Consider the following 15,805-nt stretch of genomic DNA (forward strand, 5'->3'; position numbering starts at 1 on the left):
ATTTGTCTCTTACTCTGCAACATCTCATTGTTGTTGTCTTTCTTTAAAGATAAAGACAACCTCAACATGAGCGACAATCTGCAATCAGTTGATTTTGACCTCATCATTGAACTTGTAATTGAAACATCAGTGGATGTTGATCCATTGGATGATTTAAATCCTGAGGATGAAGAAGAGCGTGATGAGGATGCAGATTTGTCCGAATTATATGATATAGGATGGGAAGCTGACCTGCTTGAGCCTTTGGAATTATAAACATTTATTTTTAAAATTTATAATCAATAAAAAGTAAAAAGGTAAACCGTTTAATTTAAAAATAAAGACACCTTCAAAAACAGGTTATGTGTAGTGTCTTCAATAAAATATTAAAATATGCTCATAAAATTAGATCAGATTCACATATAAAATAGCATAGGTAACATAAATATAAATCTCATTTCTTTTCTGCTACTTCTGTATTGTAAATTTGCAAGGACTAAAAAATCTTCTATTTAAAATGTCAAGTAGTGTGTTATGTTTTTGATCACTATTACTGATTTACTGTTTGATAATATTTTTTTATTAACATTTTTATTATATTTTTCCTCAGATTCAACTATGCCTACAAAAATAAGAGAGATGAAGGCTGCAAAACGTCAAAGACAGCAGGAGAAAAAAAAAATGCAGCAGTCCTCTAACAAAAAGATTTCTCAAGCGATGAAGAAAGCACCGGGTAAGAGCTCTAAATATTTCATAAAAAATATTTCTAATAAAAAAAATATTAGTACAGAAAATGTTTCAATCCATAACAACACAAGTAAATCAAATGGAAAGAAAAGGACAAATGAAAATGTTACTGCTAGAGCAAGAGATAAATCTGTGCATGATAGTAGAAGGAAACAACAGTTTACGGAGATTCGTAAACGAATGTTCCGTAACAGGATAATTGGCAATTTGTTAAAAAATATTAAGAAAGGTCAACAGAAATTAGTTTTTTATAGGAGAAAAAAAAAAGTTGAGAAAGTTATTGATCAGGCTTTTGAAATTAAACGTAAGTTATTTATTTTGATAATCAATAGAATTAGGAAGCTAAACAAGGCAATTTTTGATTTCAAAAGAAATAGTAGATGGAAGAGAATAGTTAATCGTAGTAATTTTTGTGAAGTTTTTTCTGGAGAATGGATACATAGTTCAAGCTGTGAGGCATTTTTTAATGAAGAGAGTTATTTCCAGGATAATGATTTGGTGCATGCAGTTGACATCAGTGGTCGTGCTTATGAAGTGAAAGATGGTTGTCCAGTTGAAAAAGAAAAACTTGTGACAACAGAGGCAGAAGAGTTGTTAGGTAATGAGGTTTTAGGAAGACGTGCTAAGGGTCCTGTGTACACCTGGAAGTGTAGTAGTATTTGCAGTGTGCGACAGGATTCCATCAATTTGCTTTGTGATTTTGTACGGTCATTTAACAAGAAAAGTTTGAAGCAGAAAATGAGGTTGTTGCAAGAATTAGATCCTTGCAGAGTGAGAGAAGTGACAGGTTTGCATGGTCATTCACTGGCTTGTCTTTCCAGGAGAGTATGCCAGAGTGTTTTTCATCATTTCAGGATGCTAGCAGTGCATCATAACAAAGTGAGGAAGTTAGTTAGACTGTTGTATTATGCTAAGAGTCCAGCAATTATGCTGAAACAATTATGTGCTGCTCTTCTGCATGGTTCTGAAATAGATGTGAGGAATATATGTGAAGAAATTGAGTTTTGTTACTTTGGAAGTAAAGAGGAGAATGTTGAAATTGAGCAAGAAATAGAGGGTCATTTGGAAGATACTGTACATGTTTCCAGTACAGATAATTTCCAGAGGGAAATTGCGACGTTTGACATGAAATCAAGTGAGAGGCCTAATTTCACTTGTGTGTGTTGTCGACGCACTTATTATAAGAATCAGACTAAGTTAGTGGATTTATATGCAAAAAGTGAAAGGGAAAATAATAGTGAATGGAAGGATTTTGCAACATACTTGATGGTAGAAAATTGTTTTGATTTGGGATTGGATCAACGTGTGTGTACTTATTGTTGTAACAAATTAAAACAAAACCAGATGCCTGCTAGAGCAGTTCATAATAATCTGGAATTGGTTGAGATTCCTTCTGAATTGAAGGATTTAAATACTTATGAATCTATTTTGATTCAAAGTATCCATCCCTTTCAGGCTATTGTAAGAATGGAGCCAAAGACAGGGAAATTGCCTCCATCAGATTTACAGAGAGGATTAAAGGGAAGAGTTGTTTATTTGCCTCTAGATTTGAAGAAAAACATTAACACAATTGGAGTAGAAAAAGTGGAAGAGGAACCTCTGGGTATCTTAGTTAATGGGGTTCCGACAAAGAATAAGAAAATATGGCAAGATTTAGTAGATGTTAGGAAAGTTAAAAAGGCAACATTGTATTTGAAAAAAAATAATAAATACTATAAGAATGTATATGTTGAAGAAGAGGAAGTAAGTGAGGAAGAGGATAGCGATTTGTGTGCTGGTCAAATTGAGAAAGTAGAACCCTCTACTAGTGAGGAAATATATGAACATTATAGTGTTCATCCTTTGCATTCAAAGGAAGTCATGGGGAATGCTATTGAGTTGTTTCAAATGAAACAAGCCAAAGGGAGTCCCATTAGTGTTTGGGAGGAAAGTTTGGAAGCTCGGTGTTTCCCACAGCTTTTTCCAACAGGTCAGGGAGGAAGATATGATGAGCGACCTCATCAAATTCCTGCTTCTGAATACCGGACTTTGCGATTGTATGCAGGAGATGCTAGGTTTCGACAATGCATTCCATATTTGTTTCATCTCCTGTTTGAAAGCGATCTGTCTGGACTGTCATATGCAGTGAACCACATCTTGAAAAGTGGTATACACATGCAAAACATCTCGGCAAGTGATTTTATGGATAAAGTGAATGTCCAAGATAGTATTTTGGATTCTCACCTGATTAATCTCATGGCGTGTCAGCGTGGTACTAATGAGTACTGGTACCGTCGTCATGGTGATTTAAAATGTATGCTGAGGAACTTAGGTACTCCCACATGGTTCCTCACTCTGAGCTGTGCCGAGTATGGCTGGGAAGACTTACTTGAATTTCTACGAGAGGCAAATGCTAACGTAGAAAACATCGAATTCAAGACACCCGGAGAACTGTGCTCTTTGGATCCAGTCAATGTATGTAGGTACTTCAATCATAGATTTGAAGCTATGATGTGTTTCATCATGAATAAGAAGAATCCACCTCTTGGAGAGGTGTTGGATTTCTTCTGGAGAAAGGAGTACCAAGCAAGAGGTGCTCCTCATATACATATGTTGCTGTGGATCAAGGATGCACCTAAATTTGGAACGGATCCAGATGACTCAGTGATGAGTTTCATCCAACAGTATTCTACGTGTGCTGTTCCAAACGCAAAGGAGAAGAAAAGCCTAAGAGAAAAAGTTCTGCGTTTCCAAAGCCATCGATGTGGAAAGTACTGCCGTCGTAAATTCCGAAACAAGGACAAGTTCTACAGTAAATGTCGTTTCGGCTTTCCACGACCGGTGATTTCTAAAGGAAGAGTAAACAGTTTGATGTCTTCGCTGCGACACAATGTCATGAAGAAATCACCTAAAAACACTTACAATTTGAAGAGGAATGAAGAGTCCAAGTACATCAACGACTACAACCCGGTGATTTTGTCCATGTGGAATGCTAACATGGATATACAGTTTGTGGCTGATAACTGTATGGCTGTGGCTCGGTATGTGACGTCTTACATCACCAAAAAAGAGAAGACAGAATTGAAGGATATGTGGGAGGACATTTCCCATGAAAAGAGCCTCAGCAAGAAGTTGTACAGTTTCAGTCTGAAGATGTTGTCGCATCGAGAAATCGGAGCGTACGAATGTTCTGACCGGTTGTCTTCAGCAAGTCTCTATGCCAAGTCCAGGAGTATCGTTTGGGCGAGTCTTGGTCTTGCTGCAACGCGTAATCGAGTTCTCAAACCTGTGCGGGAAATTGAGTATTTGGCGGAAAAGGAGCCAAACAGTACCGACATTTTGAAGACAAACATGTTGGATACATATTATCCAAATCGAAGCAGTCACCTAGAGAATGTTTGTCTGTATGAGGTTCTGCAAAATTACATGTTCAAGAGGAACATCAAAGAAGATACTGAGAAAGGAGTGTATGCTGTAATAGGAAGTGAGGGATGTCTGGTGAAGCAAAGAAAATGCCACTTGATAAACCATCGAAAATTGAGTGGCGAATCTCCTGAAAAAAAGGAGTTTTTCTATTTAGCACTTTTGCAACTTTTCAAGCCTTGGCGTGCAGAAGAGGAACTGCTTGGAGATTTCCTCTGTTATGAAGACTCTTTCAATGCCGCCAAGGAGACCATAGAATGTCCTGCTTTTCCCAAATATGTAGAAATGTTGAATGCGGAAATTGAGCAGGAAGCAACGATTGCAGCCGAGATTGCCAGAGACAGTTCTCAGGACAGTCAGAGTTCTGCTTCATTGAGTCAGGATCCACTAGGAGGACCTCTTATTGAAAATGAAGCTGCCACTGCTATGAATGAGGTGGAAAGAGCCATGGCACATGCTCAAGAGGATGCGGTTAACTTAGAAGAGTTGGAAAGGCAACTCAACGTTGAACAGAGGAAAATATATGACGAAGTTACCATGCAAATTGATCATGGATTAAGTCATGATAAGAAAGAGTGCTCATGTACGTCGTTGAAGCCTGTCCGACTGTACGTGAGTGGAGAAGCGGGAACTGGAAAAAGTTTCCTCATTAAAGCAATTTCATGCTATTTGCAGGAAAGGACAGAGTCATCGCTGTCTTGTGTTGTCACTGCTCCAACTGGACTGGCAGCACATAATATTAAAGGGATTACTTTACATCGTTTACTGATGCTGCCAGTGGAGCATGACAACAAATTAGAATATCACAAGCTATCTGGAGATGCTTGTTTTGAAGTTTCAAGAATCTTGAGGAAAATGAAACTTCTTATCATTGACGAAGTAAGCATGGTTTCCAATGTCATGCTTGCCTTTGTGCATTTGAGGATGCAAGAAGTTCTCAAAACAGAGTATGATGTGTTATTTGGTGGCAAACACATCATTGTTTTCGGAGATCTTCTGCAGCTGACACCAGTGAAAGGGCAACCTGTGTTCAAAATGCTGACGCATGAAGATACCAGGAAGTGCCTAGGCAGCATTGGCAACGTCAATATATGGTTAAACTTCAATTATGCTGAACTGCATGAAAATATGCGTCAGGCAAAGGATGAAGTTTACAAGACTATTCTACAAGATGTTAGAATTGGAAAAGTGACCGAGCATGGAAAAGAAGCTTTACATGCACGATTACTGTCAAATTTATATCCAGAACAAGATGTTGTGCCTGAGAATATTTTTCAGAAAATTACTGATAAGAAATCTGGAATATGTTTGATGCCAACTCTTGCAGAATGTGCCAAATTTAACAACAAAATGTTGCATTTAGAAAAGCAAGAGATTGTGAAAGTGGAAGCTATTGATAGAGTAGAGCATATGGGATCAACAATTATTTTGTCTGAGAATCTGAAATCAAAATTGGATTCATTAGAGAAGACTATATCTAAAACTGCAGGTTTTGAAAAGACTCTGAATGTGTGCTTGAACTGCCGTATAATTTTAAGAAGGAATTTACATGTTGAAAGAGGTCTGGTAAATGGATCAATGGGTAATGTTGTTGATTTTGTGAAATACAGAAATAGAGATGGAATTGAATTTTTAAAAATTAAATTTGATGGCATTGAGGAAGTACAGCTAATTGCTCGTTGTTCTGCTAGATTTTTGCTTGTAAAAGACTTATATGTTCGCCGTAAGCAGTTCCCTGTTTGCTTGGCATATGCGGTGACAATTCATAAATCGCAAGGTTTAAGTGTAGACACTGCATTGGTGAATATTGGCAGTTCTGTGTTCAAGGAGGGTATGGCATATGTGGCATTGTCACGAGTTAGAACTTTATCGGGATTGTACTTGATTGAGTGTGATGTCAGAAACATTTGTGCAGATCTAGATTGTGTTAAGGAATACAATAGGTTAAGAAGAGAGTATGCGCCACATTTGCCTCAGTTTCCTTTGTTTGAGAAACGTCTGGTAGGCCGGAAACGAAGAAATGAGAACAATACTGGGGAGGTTGTAGCAAAAAGACAAAAAGTGAATGAACCTAAAATTACAAGCAGAAACAAAGAGGATTCTGTTGAAGATGTTGTTGGTTTTCAGTTTGAAAACAGTTCTGGTGTCAACTGCTATGCTAATGTAGTAATGAATGTTTTGTTTTCTCTAAAAAATGTAAAAGAAGAGATTGTGGTCAATTCTGATCAAAGATTTTGCAGTTTGTTGAATTCTGTGTTAGAGAAATGTAGCACAGATAGAACAAAAATAGAAAGTGTGTCTGAAATTCGAAACCTGTTAGACAGATGTTCAGGGCAAACACAATTCTCTCAAAATATTCAGCAAGATTGTCAGGAGTTTTTAATGTATATGCTTGATGTATTACATGCTGAAGGTGTAGATGTAGATCAGCTGTTTGGGCTTTCTTATCAATGGCAGCATGACTGCGAGAACTGTATGGTATCAAGTACTACTAGTGTAGACTCAGAAAGATTTATATATTTAACTTTGCCAGACAGTAAATCAGTCTCCTTTAATAAGCTAGTAAAAGCTGCTAATCACAGCATGGAGTGTAGCCAATGTAAATCTGAAATGATGTCCACATTATTTATACGAACATATGGCCAGTACGTCATTTTAATGTTCCAACGATGTAGGCCTGATGGAACAAAATTGACAACTTTAATAAAAAATTTTGTAGCTTCGCAGTTGTCAATATCAGGAAGGACTTTTGTAACTACAGCAATTATATATCATGACGGCCCTTCAATATCATCAGGACATTACACAGCTTATTTAAAGTGTAGAAATGGCTGGTCATTCTGCAATGATTCTGTTTTAATTTTCAAAAAAAAATTGCCGTATGACCTTAAAAACTCTTACCTGGTGTTTTTAAAACCAAAATTTTAGGAAAATAATCTCGGGATATGATCTGTGGAATTTCAAGAAGTTCTAATGGCTCCTACACAATTTGGCCTTGAGGATAAGTGTAGTTCAGAGACATAACTTCTAATCAAAGGATTGGACATCATGGAGATGTATGTGCACTTTAAATGAGTTCAGAAAAATTGTTTCTTTTCATAAGCTAATTGAAGCAGCCAATCAAAACATGGAGTAGAGGGAATGTAAGTCTGCAATGCTGTCTACTGTTTTACATTGCTTTGTGATTAAAAGTGATGTAGAGAATTAAATAATTGTAGTACTCATAGAGGTAGTGTAAGTCTGCTTCATATTAAGCAGTATCAGTGTCATAGGAAATGTAGAACATGACTGACCAAGAAGGGGAAGATATTACTATTCCAGGATTGTGAAAATGATCTTCAACATTTTAATTCTGAAAGTTGCGGAAATGCCAAATGATGGGATTGGCTTACAAGAAATCCAAGAGTTATAAATATCTCTGACTAGATTTGGCCTTGTGGAAAATAGTGGTAGAGAGCAAGAAGTCATTTATTGCATGTAACGTGTTTTTAAAAACGATGGAGGTTTTCTTTCAGAAAGTGGCGGGCTGAAAGTAATAACAGCACAAAAGAGTGTAAGCTGTTCATAGGACATCCTTGGACGTCATGGAAAGTAAGTTAACTTTAAGGAGTTCTGAATTTTATTTTCTGATGTTGTATGGGTTTTTTAAACACAATCATTTTGATTGTGTTTTTTTTTCCCCGCTGTTACATGATGAATACCTTCAAGTCACTGTTTTTAGTGAATTTTGATACATTCTGAGAACAGCAAAAATAAACCATTTAACATGTATAATTAATTCTGTACTGTTTGCATTTATGATGTATATGTAGAACTGTGTAGGAGGCATGGAGAAGGTGAGTTTTCTGTAAGTGTTAAATTTATTGTATGCAGTGCTGCACTTCTACGTATTCTTTCATATGCTGGACTACATCTGCACGTTGAGATACCTAAGCAAAGGAAACACAAGTGATGTGATTGTGAAATGAGCAAAATAAATTGCACATATTTCAATTACATCACTTGAGTTTCCTATCATTACGAATCACATTGTGCAGATCAAGTTTAGGTCTGTCCAGGGAAACATAGGAGGTTTCTACTTTGTTGAAGAGTGCAGTGGACATGACTCACTTCATTAGTAGACTTTCACAGATATTATCTCCTCTGTACACTTCAACAAGTGTAAATCTCATCTTGAACTCTGAGTAGGCCTCACCTCAAACAAATCTCTGGATAGGAGACATGTTATTAGCATACTGAAGCAACACTTTTCTGAAACAAGAGCAATGCAAAAGATGCACCATGTTTTAAGATAGGCCTCACTTCATCTGCATCAAGATACTGTTAGTTTAAAATGTATATCTTTAGCATTGTGTAGAGGACCTGGAGAAGCAGAAGCTTCTGTCAGTGTCAAAGTTGTTGAAAAACTATTTGTCCTTCAATATTTTCCCTTGTCTTTTGTAATTTTTAAATACATATTTTAATTTTTTTTCAAATGTTGGTTCTCTCTTTCACAGATTGAAAGTATAGAAATAAAATGTGATTAATTTAACGGCAATTACAAGGTAAATAGTTGTACTCTTTTCGTTACATTTCTATCACATTCACCTACTATTAGATCCACTGCTTCACTTCTTTAATCCTCAGTTTCCTGCCTTTGCTACTTTCCTCATTCCTTTCTCTATTACCTATTTACTCAACTCCTTCCACTCTTTTTCTCAGTCCCTCTGTTCTCATAGTTCCTCAGTCTTGTTCACTCACTCCATCTCTATTACTCTTAGTGTCTGTGAATTACTTTCCCAACTTTTTTTTTTTGGGGACCGCTTCCTGGGAAGTTGCCCGGTTCGCAAACCAGCAGCGTTATGGCAGTCCACCATTTTGTGTTTCGTTCGAATCAAGATACAAGATGGAGGGCAAATAATGTTCAGAATAGGTAGAAGGGGGCACGGTAGATGTATCTTGACCCCCTTGGTTTTCTGAGGGTGGCTCAGGAGGACCATAGTTCTTCACTCTTGTTCACTCTCTCTGTTTCTATTAATGTCACTGTTTATGACTGATCAAAAAAATGTTTTTTAAAAAAGAACAGTAACTATAAGGGAAGGAAATAGACAGTTATGTTAAAAGAAAGACAGCTATAGGGAGTAAACTAACGATACTGTTACCTACAATCCACTGCTGTTGATGTTACTGACCATGTCATGAATGATGTAATATGTGAAATCATCAACAGTGGATTGTAGGTAACAGTATCCTTATTTTACTCCCTAGAGCTGTCTTTCTTTTAACATAACTGTGTATTTCCTTCCCTTATAGTTACTGTTCTTTTTTAAAAAATATTTTTTTGGTTAGCTTCCGGTACGCGTACCGGGTAGCGCTCCGGGAGCGAACTAAGAGAAATACAGGTTGGCAGAGTTCCAAATTTTCTACCAATTTTTTTATAATGGGGAGTTAGTTCTGAAAAGAACTTTTTTTTTTATGTTTTTGTTGTTTTATATTTTTTTTAGTATTTTTTGAACATTTTTTTACTTTTTTTGTATTTTCTGAACGTTTTTAAAATTTTTTTGGTTTTTTTGGGGGGGGGGGAAACAAAAACGATCCATTATAAAGGGCTCAACAGGAGCAAAAAAAAAAAAAGAATTTATTTTTTGGTGCGTTTTGTGCAAACATTAATATGATTTTGAATTGCTCGCAAAATCAAAGTGATGCTACTTTCTCTGTAGCAGATGAAAGCGCCACATTCCACGCACACTTGTTTTACGTGACCAAACAACATTTGGATGTTTGCAATCACCTCCCTCGCCTCTGGTCCCGACACCTCTGGAACCACCGATCTTCTTGCCATTTGGAGGGGATGTTGTTGTTGGTCACGTAGCTGGGCAGCACTATAGTTATTTGGGTGCCACCTACTCATATGCCGATGCATAGTATGATTCCCATAACTATATTTTTTATCGGTGCCCCTTGACAATCTGTCACCGCATATGCGGCAAAACACGTAACGAGCATTCACTTTCTTTTGCCCCTCAGGAATTCTGTAGAATTGCCAGATATAATTCTCCTGTCGATTGTACCTCCTGGGCTCCTCTGGCAAAAACTCATGCTCTTCCTCCTCTTCCTCCTCTTCCTGTTCTTCCTCTTCTTGCAGAATTACTTCTGCAGGTGGTCCTCTCTTTCTTGGATTTGGTGGAGGTGGTGGGCTAGCACCAGCTGAAGCTACTAATGAAGCCATCACAAAGTCTCAATAAAGGGTCTTTCTCTCACCAAGATGAAAGTCAGAGTGATGAAAGAAGGAGGGGTTTTCATCATTTGGGAAAAACAAAAGTTCTAAACCAATGAAAAGTGTCCATTTTAGATCACATGACCTTGTATTACATCATCAGGAAACCAAAAGTGAAATGAACCAATGAAAAGTGTTATTATCGAGTCACATGACCTGCTATGTTTACGTTACGCGGTCGGCGCCGCGCCGCGGATCGCTTCCGGTTCGCGTACCGCTGCGCTTCCTGGTACGCGAACGTAGCACGTAATATGACGTATTACGCGAGAACGCGAAACGTCATGCTGACGCGAAGCGTCGCGATGTTGTTTTGTAACGCGAGAGGTGCGCTAAAGGAACGTTTACCAGTTCGCGTACCGGGTCGCGCCTCCGGATTGAGCTAACGGGAAGCTAACCGGTACGCGTACTGGGAGCGAAACAAAAAAAAATAAAAAAAAAATTGTATAAAAAACATGTAAAAAATATTTTTCTTTTTAAAGAATAATACATTGTAAAGGTTTTGATATTAGCTATTAAAAAACCAATGAAATTCACTGAAAAAACCATAGGTTATAGACCATATATAGTTAGGAATTAGCATTTACAAAACCTTAAAAATTCACTGAAAAAACCATAGGTTATAGACCATATATAGTTAGGGATTAGCATTTAAAAAACCTTATTTTACTCACACAAAACCATTGAAATTCCATATATAGTTAGTTGTACTAACTATATATCACGCACCCGCAATCCACTGCTGATGATGTCACATATTACATCATTCATGACATGGTCAGTGACATCACTGATGACATCACTGATGACATCTCAAATGACATCACTGATGACATCACTGATGACATCATCCAGTGACTGTGTGTTTCTGTAAAGTTTAAATATGTTTTACATATTGAAGAATGAGTAGATGTAGAAGTGTCTGGATGAAGGATTTAGTAGGTGCGTGACTGACTGTATGAGTGAGTGATTAAATGTGTCTCACTGAGTGCATGGGTTAGTGACTAAACTGTCTTAATTTGTGCATCATTATGTCTGTTGTTCTGTAAACTGCTGCATGTGTTGATCAGTAGCTATATGAGTAACTATATAGGTTATTGATTGGTTGCCCAAGCATTTGTATGGGAGACTGAGTGTGTGTGTGAGTGGCTGGGAAGTGTATGACTCTGTGCATAGATGTATGGGTTCAAAAGTGCATGTTGGAAACAGCTGTATGGGCGGTTGACTGTGTGCATGACTGTATTGGTGAGTGAATAGATATCTCAGTGCTACATGTCAAATTAAGTACATATGTAAAATACAATACATGTGAGAGTTGACATATATAAATAACTGTGCATAAGAGCCAGTGAATGTGTGAGTGGCTGTATGGATCATTGTGAACTTGTATCCAGGATTGTATAAGTGAGTAAATATGTCTTAGTATATGTTTGAATAAGTAAGGTGTGTTTAACTGTATAGTTAAGGAAATGGAGGTGTGATTGATTGTTTGCATGACTGTCTAGGTGTATGTGTAACTTCATGGATGAGTGACAATCTGTGAGTCTGTGTTTACACTGAGTGTATCTAAGGTTATATTAGAGTCTGAAGAGGTTCATCGTATTATCACATAAATGATTTTATCAGTGATGTCATCAGTAATGTCATTTGAGATGTCATCAGTGATGTCATCAGTGATGTCATTTGAGATGTCATCAGTGATGTCATCAGTGATGTCATTTGAGATGTCATCAGTGATGTCATCAGTGATGTCACTGACCATGTCATGAATGATGTAATATGTGACATCATCAGCAGTGGATTGCGGGTGCGTGATATATAGTTAGTACAACTAACTATATATGGAATTTCAATGGTTTTGTGTGAGTAAAATAAGGTTTTTTAAATGCTAATCCCTAACTATATATGGTCTATAACCTATGGTTTTTTCAGTGAATATATATATATATATATATGCGTGTGTGTACGGTACACGTATCCCGCGATTTAAAAAAATATATTTATTTTTTTTTGCCTGGGGGGGGGGACCCCTGAGCAGGTCTAGGGGGTTGGGGTGCTTCTACCCTGCCCCTTTTTTGAGTTCTACACGTTTGTTTTTCTGCTTTCCTGTGCCTCAGTCTACCGAGGCACAAGATGGCTGCCAACAGTTTCTGTTTTGGAGTGTTGACAGACATTGGCAGCCAATCAGAATGCAGCTCGCGCTCTAGAGGTACGCGTACCGTACGCGCACGTACGCATACTGTAAGCGTACCGGTAAGCTCACCGGTAAGCTGCTACAGATATATACATTTTTTTGAACCTAAGTTACTCAAAATCCACTAGAGCACATATCTTGAGACATAGCAAAGGCACATCGGGCTACCAGTCCCTACAATTTTGCCAAGTTTGGTGAAAATCCATTCAGCCGTTCGAGCTAAAAGTCCGACAGACCGCCCTATGGAAATTAACATGGGGAAAACACGTTTTGGGACCCCCCTTTTATCTCGGCCCCCGCTTGACGAATGCCCCCCAAGCTTTCAGGGAAGGAGCGGAGCGCCGCGAGGCAAAGTTGCTGAAAAATTCAGGCAGATTCCTCAACCGGCGCCAAAGTTATTCCCAATAGAATGTTGCGATTTTCCTATGGAAATCAATCCTAACTATATATACCTACTGGCGGCCGCCAGTAGGTAATATATGCATGTGTGTGCATATATATATATATATATATATATGCGTGTGTGTACGGTACGCGTATCCCGCGATTTAAAAAAAAAAAAATGTTTTTTTGCCTTGGGGGGGGGGACCCCCTGAGCAGGTCTAGGGGGTCGGGGTGCTTCTACCCTGCCCCTTTTTTGAGTTCTACACGTTTGTTTTTCTGCTTTCCTGTGCCTCAGTCTACCGAGGCACAAGATGGCTGCCAACAGTTTCTGTTTTGGAGTGTTGACAGACATTGGCAGCCAATCAGAATGCAGCTCGCGCTCTAGAGGTACGCGTACCGTACACGCACGTACGCATACCGTAAGCGTACCGGTAAGCTCACCGGTAAGCTGCTACCGATATATACATTTTTTTGAACCTAAATTACTCAAAATCCACTGGAGCACATATCTTGAGACATAGCAAAGGCACATCGGGCTACCAGTCCCTACAATTTTGCCAAGTTTGGTGAAAATCCATTCAGCCGTTCGAGCTAAAAGTGCGACAGACCGCCCTATGGAAATTAACATGGGGAAAACACGTTTTGGGACCCCCCTTTTATCTCGGCCCCCGCTTGACGGATCCCCCCCAAACTTTCAGGGAAGGACCAGAGCGCCGCGAGGCAAAGTTGCAGAAAAATTCAGGCTGATTCCTCAACCAGCGCCAAAGTTATTCCCAATAGAATTTGCGATTTCCCTATGGAAAACAATCCTAACTATATATACCTACTGGCTATCGCCAGTAGGTAATATATACATATATATATATATATATATATATGTATATATATATATATATATATATATATATAGATATATATATATATATATTCACTGAAAAAACCATAGGTTTCACACACGTTATAGTTAGGAATTAGCATTTTAAAAACCTTTGAAATTCACTGAAAAAACCATAGGTTTCACACCTGTTATAGTTAGCTGGTCATTTTACTCATACAAAACCTTTGAAATTCCCCCGTTATAGTTAGTTCAGCTAACTATAATTTGCACACCCGCAATGCACTGCTGATGACGTCACATATTACGTCACTCATGACAAGGTCAGTGACATCACTCATGACATCACTGATGACATCTCAATTGACATCACTGATGACATCATCCTTGTGAAAGAGTGGCAGACCTCCTCTCACTCTAGTATAACCTTTGATACACACATTCAAAAATAGAATCAAACATTTTCAAGAAAATGGAGATACCAATACCAGTTACAACAACCTATTCCGACATCTACTTCCACATCCACTCATTCACCAACAGTTCTATACAGTCACTCATACCTGTACTCAATCATCATATGTATCATATGTATTTCTCTGCAATGCAGCCCCCTGGCGCATTTGCAGAGGGGGAACTAATTACCCTTGCATGCTGGTGGTCCTTGGGGGCCAACTAGTCCACCAGGAACTTCCAGTATGCGCCAGGGGCTGCGTTGCACAGAGGTGTAAAGAGGCCCCGCCCCTTTTTACACCTCTCTGCAACTAGCCCACCAGGAACCTCCAGAGGTGTAATGAGGCCACGCCCCTTTTTACAACACTCTGCAAAGCAGCTCCATGGCACTTACTGGAGGTACCTGGTGAGCTAGTTGGCCCCCAGGGACCCCCAGTTTTCAAGGGAAATTACTTCCCCCTCTGCAAACACGCCAGGGGGCGCATTTTATTTCATTTTGCAGCACTGGCATTTCCTGATGCATTTCGGTCTCCATTAACCTTTTTCAAAGGAGGAAGCCACGGCATCTCAAAGGCTAAGCAGCATACCAACCATAGTTGCTCCTTTTAAGATGTTTGCCCTCTAGTGGTCGCCTCGATAGGCTGACTGTCTCTCAAAGCATGTTGGTTCTTGAAGTGCGCTGTTAGCCTCATAATTTTTTTCCTGTAGTGGGCGATGCCGGTATGTTGTGCTGCCTTCTCTCTTGACCTATGATCTACCCTTCACTCCTAATATCTACCTTTTGTCGTTACTAAGGAAGAGCTAGTCAGCACCCCTAACACAAACTGCCCAGAATGTTTGTGGTAAACTTTTTATCCAGCCCCCTTTACTTCAATGTCCAGGTCTCCACCTTCCAGCCACAAGGATGGCTAAAATACACTTTCACTGTCTGCGGAAGGTGTATCTACTCTCCACATCATGCAAAATGCATCCCACTGGTCAATGTACTTAGACTTTCACCACACGTGGAGTCTTACTACTTCATACTTGCTACATATCCACCACACATACACACATGGAATATCAACTCAAATGTCTGGGATTCCCATAGTCTACCGAACCAATCTTTGCTGAACTTCCAGACACTTCTGATATAAATATATAAATATATATATATATGTAGTGGGAAGCTCTACGAGAGCATCGTCTGGTGAAGGAGTGTGCAGGCGGTAGACACGGACATTCAGCAAGCTGTCCGCTTCCCGAGTGAGTCCACATTAAGCTTTGCACGAATTACAGCACCATCTCTGCAGATGCTTTGAGAAGAAGGGAGGAGGCGGCCCCAGACCTGTTTGATGATTCCCCAGCTCGGGGATCTAACACAAATATCCAGACAGAGATTGCGTGTGAAGGGGGCTCTAACCTAAGTGATGAATTCAAACGGCTTGGAAAGCTCATGAAAACAGAACAGCCTAAATGGTGGGAGCATCGCTCCTTGAGCAGATATCTAGAAGTGGGAGGCATCCCTCGGGGATTGAGAATTATGCTGGCGCCCAGCTATGAGCATCTAGACCCCAGC

This window comes from Lissotriton helveticus, chromosome 7, assembly GCF_964261635.1.
Source record: "Lissotriton helveticus chromosome 7, aLisHel1.1, whole genome shotgun sequence".
NCBI classification, from domain to species: domain Eukaryota; kingdom Metazoa; phylum Chordata; class Amphibia; order Caudata; family Salamandridae; genus Lissotriton; species Lissotriton helveticus.